General features: G+C 42.6%; 1 pseudogene; it reads right to left on the bottom strand.

Moving 5' to 3' along the window:
- Positions 1-4,849: 4,849 nt before the first annotated feature.
- Positions 4,850-6,928, bottom strand: LOC137498480 (uncharacterized; annotated as a pseudogene).
- Between the last annotated feature and the right edge of the window lie 512 nt (positions 6,929-7,440).

Below are 7,440 nucleotides of genomic sequence, written 5' to 3'. Positions count from 1 at the left end.
TGCCGAATTCGAACCAAGAACATCATAGTGACCCATACATCCAAGAAAAGATGTATGTACGGCACATGTCATACCTTACAGGCGTATCCACAATCCGCAGCTCAGTAGAACATGAATCAGGGCATCAGGGTGAAAAATGAGGGCATAAAAGATAACTTAGGTGGATACGATATGATGCAGGGTAAGAGAAAAATCCTACCAAAAAAAAATATCTAACAGAAAACATCGCTGCATTCAAAGTTTTACAATCAGGGATTTATTACATAAAAATACTATTTACAAATATAAGAGCTTTCAAATGTGAGTGGGGTAAAGATAATGTTGAGCCGATGACTACCAGTTCACTGCCTTCACGAAACAGCTTTGCTGTAACAAGCATGGTACAATTGTGTAAGTAATGAAATAAAGAGAAAATGGATATCTGCTGAAATACACATCTAACAGTAATTTCCCCATAGAATTTTACTATGCCTCGTACCATCGAACCCCGGTGCAAACAAATATAAACACATAATGTACAGTGCCCTGACCCGGTCTCGATCCCTGGTCCCATGAAGAGCAAGGCGTTGAATATTCATATACAAACAATATAAAAAGGAACACAACCATCTTGTCCAAGGGGTCAATAACAAACGTGCAAGTGTTAAAATAAAGCAGAACAAACAGAACTAAAATCTCTCCTTGCGTCAAAACATCAAGGTCGTCCTCTCCCCTCTACACACTCGACAAGCTGCAGACAGCAATATAACCGAGTTTCAAGACTGTGACGTCAGGCACAACAACCCTCACCAGCAGTGCACTCGACAGGCAGCTGTCCACACAATTTATGAGCTCAGCTGACTGACTTGTAGCTGAGTGCTAAGAAACTTCGCTTTTCAAAGTACCTCACATAATCTGTCTGCTAAAGCGCTCCTTTAAATACACATGGGCTACACGCCCTCATCTCAATATAACCAGCAATACAACAAATCTCATTTCCGCCTCCCATGGGCTCATCCTTGATAATACAAAGGCACAATTCAGTAAGCTATAATCACATAGCCATAATAAGGCATCTCAAATGCATCTAATACACTCTTAATCCGTGCTGGGGCTCTCTCATATCAATTCATACAGTCAGCTACATGCATAATGCCCACATCTCTCAAACATACGGACTCGCACACCCTATCAGTAAAGCAAGGTGAGTTATGGGGTAAATCCTGATCTCAAATACACAACCTACGTCTGCAGAGACATTTGCCTAAACGCTACATAATAAACAGTGCCTGTCTGTCAGACTTACCTAACATGACCAAGGGAGTTCGACCTGACCCATGACGATTACACGTACACTAATCTAATACTATCGAAATGAAATATAATCACACCAACAAGGAATATACAACCTACTACCTTCACTAATGTACGGGGTTCGAGCTTGAGGCCTAGCTCTTTATTACCAAGAATTTTCCTACCATAAACTAACCTGTTGGCTGACGGCCCCCATGTTCCTATCTAAATTTAAATGACATGCTTGAAACAGAATTGGAAAGCTCTGACCTTATATGATTGATGATATGACGGAGCGGCCCTTCCTGTGGACCACTGAATTTACCACATCATGACAAACTGCGACGCTTGCAGCAGATACCGGTGAACGATTGGAGACATTCTCTCTTGCGTGAATCCTTCGTACAGCTCCTTAGATGGTTGGAAGATGTCCCCTTCGACGTCGCGCTGATCAGGTACGCCCCACGTTCCTGGATCGATTCCCGATGTCGTTCCGACTTCAGCTCCCGTTGTGCCTTCCTCGCAATGATGATGTAGAAGCTCGTACTGGCTTGATGCAGGGGTAACTGAAAACAAATTTACTTATTACAGACTGTCCAGACTCGATGCCTGTTTCCACTAATATCGTGCCTCACACGTTACATTGACCAAGTCTTGTTCTGAATTTTAAACCTGGTACACTATAGTTTCTTCATCACTCTTAGTAACACTGTTATTTTATTCTTTCACTCGGACAACATGTCGTGGTATCAGAACTACCCTGAGCCTACATTTATTCTAGCATTACGTCAGTTACAACTGGACCTCACCGAAATATGAAGCTACTAGTTCATCAGTCTATAATAGGCAGTACCTCATCTCACCATAGCCGATCAACACAGGTAATATCAAGAATTCAGCTAAATATGCAGGTTCATTACTTACTTTCTGGCAGATTCAGTAGTGCTAGTTGTATGTGCAGCTCGAAGATAAAACGTTGTTCTAGGTGCCGACTCGCAGCATGACGACTTCGTTCAAGCAGCCTTACGGTCAAAGAATGAGGCTGACGTGCCAGGCGGCTCTGCATTTATAATCAGGTTGGCGTAGCCACGCCGCTTGATCGCGTGTAGGATACGCGCGCCCGCGACTCGAAGTTTTCCCGCACAAAGCACGTCAAGTTCCCTACTTAACGAATGCATTTATGATTACAGCCATATTGCATATCAAAATTAAGCACAAATTATGCAGGTTGCAATTCTTGTATCAGATCCAATGCATCTCTTTCGTAACCAAAGATATTAATTTAATTCCTTCTTCCCTCCGAAGGTTAGTTTGCCGGGATCCGGGGAGCGTCCCCAATCTTCATTAAGTGGCTTGGCTTTGGACATAAATCCCTTTAATGAGGCTGTGGAAATTTTCATAATGATGCTCTAGCTCTCTTCCCACGAGAACGCTTCTTCTGGAATCTTTTATGAAATAAACTATAAGACGATGACTTCCTTGGTGGTCTCAGGTAATCCCAATATCTAATACTAAAATATCTACTATTGGTCCATGAACTGTATGGTTCAGTACATTGCGTTTGTTATGGTTCACTAATAATTATACTGTAACCCATCTCTATAATGTATGGTCACTCATACGGAATGATGTCGTTCTGTTCATAGACTCATTGAAGAGTAGATGTTCGGGCGAAACGTGGTAAGCATGACAACGACCTTGTCTATATCCATAACACTCTGTCACATTTAATCTTGTTTATAATTCAAAACCTTTGAAAAATTAAACCACACTAAACCTGTAAAGGCTGAAATATTATCATGAAATAACTTTTAAGTCATTAATAAATTGACTACAAAATTATTCCACATCTGATGTAATAGGATATAGGCCTACTATATTATGCCACCTGGAAACACATTCTTGAATTAGTATTTTGTACTCAATACACACCCACCTGTTTCTGAAATGCGAAAGTCTGCCTCGTTGGCTTATGATCAACGTACTGTTTCAGGGGGCCCCGGGTTAGATTCCCGGCCGGCTCGAGGATTTTTAAATGGATAGGGTTAATTCGTTCGGTTCGGTGACTGGAAGTTTGTGTTCATCTTAATAGATCTATATACAACATACCATATTACCAACCATAACAGGAACACGAAATAGTTAATATATTCCTCCACAAAGGGATGGTGTCAGGAAGGGCATCCGGACGTAAAACTGGGCCAAGCCACCTCAAGTGCGACCCCAATAAATTGGAAAACGGCCAAGAAGAAATTTCTGAAATTCTAAAGATACTGCACTTGACGCAATACTTACCTCTCAGATGATTTCAAATAAGGAGTAAGACAGAGATATAACAAGTTGTCAGCCATTATGTAGTCACAGTTTGTCAGACGAAATTAAAATGTTCCAGATAAATGGCAAATAAAGCTGGTTTTTATAAATAAAACATGGCACCAACATGTAGTTGTTAGCAATTGAAAACGGAATCCGGTTCTAAACAAACAAAGAAACAAAGGTCGTTTTTTAAAATACATAACGAGAATGCTGTATCTTGGATATCGTTGCATGAAGACATGTAGCTTGTAGCATAACCGTGAAGTGGTCCTGACTTAATTTCCCTAGGCCTAGGTGATGCAAGCTGCGTGTTACGGAGCCAGTGTTAGTTGTGCATCGTAACATCTTAAGCATATGCTTGTCTCTGATTTAAGGCTTTATTTTTTAATGAAACGAGCTCAGCTGATTTTAAACGTGTTATTTCTTTGCTTGCCATTTTAATCACTGTTTGCGTTTATAAAATGGTACTCCTTTTGTGGGATTTACCTACTCATTCATTTAGCCTACACTGAGTACTTTCTTTGTGAAGTCGTTTTTCAATTTTTATGTGCACGTGCCGTTAATTGTGACATTTTTTTTTGGTTTCTCACTGATATTATAGGAGATATTTCTCCACGAATTTTTCCTCCATTCCAGCATTCTTTTAGAAGTTAGAACTATTGAAAATCCACAGCATGTTTCCAGTCATTCGACCGGGTCAGGAATGGAATGAATGAAGCCCCCATCTAGCGGCGAGGATAGGAAATGTGCCGGCTGCCGAAGCCTGTCGCACTCCTCGGGGGCAATAATAAATGGCTGATAAATGAAATGTTAATGGAGAGTGTTGGTGGAATGAAGTATGACAGGGAAAACCGGAGTACCCGGAGAAAAACCTGTCTCGCCACTGCTTTGTCCAGCACAAATCTCACATGGAGTGACCGCGATTTGAACCACGGTATCCAGCGGTGAGAGGCCGGTGCGCTGTCGCCTGAGCCACGGAGGCTTCAATTAATAATAATAATAATAATAATAATAATAATCATCATCATCATCTTCTTTAGCGTTTGTCCCGCCTGGTGGCAGGGTCCGCTGTGTAGATTCGTTGTCTCCATTTAATTCGTTCTCGGGCCATGTCTGGATGTAATCTTACAGCTTTCAGGTCGTTGTGCACTGTATCGGTCCATCGCTGTCTTGATCGTCCCTTGGGCCTCTTTCCAGCGACTTCCAATGTATACGCTGACTTTGCCAATGTATTGTCTTCTGCACGCAACACATGCCCAAATCAGCGCAGACGGTTTTCTTGCATTTTCTTCTGGATCGGTGCAACTCCAAAACGTTTCCTAATATCGTCATTTGAAATACGATCCAGTCTAGTGATGCCAGCTGTCCACCTAAGCATCTTTGTCTCCATGACGCTTAGTTGACGTTCTACCTCCTTTGTAGTAGGCCAACACTCAGTGCCGTAGAGGGCGACAGGACGGATAACAGCCAGGTAGATCTTAGATTTCAGATGGTCTTTCATCCGACGTCGCAGGTGACGCCCGTTGTCATTCGCCACTTCAGCCAGGCTGCGTGTATCCTTGTGTTGACCTCGTTAGTAAGTGTGCCATCGTCAGAGATTGTGGAGCCAAGATATTTAAATTTCTCTACTCGTGGTAGATCTTCACCATCAACGTGGATGGTTCCAACTTCTCGAGGATCTAATGTCATGTATTCTGTCTTCTTTTTGTTGAGGCGCAGGCCGTATTTTGCTAGTCTGTTGTTCCACTCTGTTTGGTGCTGGAGATCAAACTTATTCTCAGCATCCAACATGACATCATCAGCATAGAGAAGTGTCCATGTTATCGGCTTGTGTAGGTCTGATGTAACAGGGTCCATCACAAAATGAACAGCAGTGGTGATAAGGCAGAGCCTTGATGGACTCCTACAATGATCCGGAAATCATCGGACGCTCCTGCGGCAGCTTGAACGTAACTCCTTGTTTCCACGTAATGCATTTGTACCCACTTAACACGGTGCTCTGGAATGCTATGTTCTCGTAGAGCTAACCAGATTAGGTCATGTGGCACCCGATCAAAGGCCTTCTCAAGATCCAGAAAAGCGAGATGAAGAGGCTTATTTTTTCACGGTGTTTCTCAACTAACAGGCGTGCAGCGTGGATTGCATCTGTTGTGCCACAATTTTTCACAAATCCAGCTTGGTTCGTTGTAAGTTTGGCTATCTCGCTAATCCTTTTGTCGAGAATACGTTCGAATACCTTCATCGCGTGGCTCAGAAGTTTCATCGGGCGATAATTAGAACAATCGGCAGGACTTTCCTTCTTCTTGAAGATTGGTACGGTAATGCTCCGTCGCCAATCTGATGGTATTTGACCTTCTTTGATGATCTGATTGAAAAGCTGTGTTAGCCATATTGCCGCATCCCACCGTTCAGAGCACCAGAACTCTGCCGGAAGATCATCGGGGCCGGTGGCTTTCCCTGGTTTCATCTCCTTCAGAACAGCCTGAACTTCCGTGACGTCAATTTCCTTCACTGGGCCTTCAAAAGCGGAGGAGGTGGGGATTGGTGGGTGGGAAAATTCTTCTGTTGAATGTTTCTCAAGATAGTTCCGCCAGCGTTCTCGCACTTTCTTCCAGTCGACCAGCAGGTCACCTGTTTCTTCACTGATGCCGTAAAAACGTTGGATGTCTTCCGTTTTGCGGTCCCTCGATTTGTTTAGCCGGTAAATGTGCCGCTCGCCTTCGCGCGTGTCAAGTTTTGCATATAGGTCTGCATATCGGTTTGCTTTTGTTACAGCAATGACCTTCTTCGCCTCACTACGGCCTGTTTTGTAGGCATTCCAACGAGATGGTGTTTTATCTGAAAGAAACTCATGGTGAAGCTGTTTCTTCTTCCGCACTGCATCTTTAACATCGTCATTCCAAAGCCACGTATCTTTGTCAATCCTTCGTCGTCCTGGTTTAGGTGTTCCAAGAATAGAGCGTGCGGCTTCATGAACGACGTCTTTCAGTTTAGTCCAGTTCTCTTCAACCGTGGTGATTGGTGGCACTGTAATTTTTGCAGCAATGCCGGCCTCCTCCTCCTTGTAGCGCCACCATTTGATTCTTTTAGGTCCATTTCTGGGTACGTATTCGGCTCTTGGCGACTTTATCCGTAGCTTACAAATGGCTGGTCGGTGTTGCATCGCGACGGTTTCATAAGGAAAAACTTTTGAATCTAGAACATCTTTGAAATTCCGTCGTCTCACAAGGATGTAGTCAATATGAGTTGCATTGGAGCCACTGTAGTACGTAATTAGATGAGTATCACGCTTTTTGAACCAGGTGTTCGTGATGATCAGATCATGAGTTTCTGCATAATCAATAATAATAATGATAATAATAATAATAATAATAATAATAATAATAATAATAATAATAATAATAATAATAATAATAATAATAATTGCTTTTACGTCACGCTAACTACTTTTACGGTTTTCTGAGACGTCGAGGTGCCATAATTTAGTCCGGTAGGAGTTCTTTTACCTGTCAGTAAATCTACCGACACGAGGCTGACGTATTTGAGCACCTTCATATACCATCGGACTGAGCCAGGATCGAACTTGCCAAGTTATAGTTAGAAGGCCATATGAGCCACTCAGTTTTAAGGCCAGAAGCCCTTCCTGACGCCAGTCGTATGTGAAGAGATGTATTCGCTATTGAGTGTTTCTGTGGTGGTTTTTAGTGTGGGAAATGACGAAAAGTGTATTAAAACGAACACAAATACCCAGTCCCCGAGCTAGACGAATTTGCCATACGCAGTAAAATTCCCCAGCCCAGCCTGGAATGCCATTCAGTCAAGGAGCCGAACATTTAAATCAAATATGTACAT

The sequence above is a fragment of the Anabrus simplex genome, chromosome 2 (assembly GCF_040414725.1).
Source record: "Anabrus simplex isolate iqAnaSimp1 chromosome 2, ASM4041472v1, whole genome shotgun sequence".
Lineage (NCBI taxonomy): Eukaryota > Metazoa > Arthropoda > Insecta > Orthoptera > Tettigoniidae > Anabrus > Anabrus simplex.
Note: the sequence above shows the minus strand (reverse complement) of the source record. Positions and strands in the feature narration are given on the sequence as shown.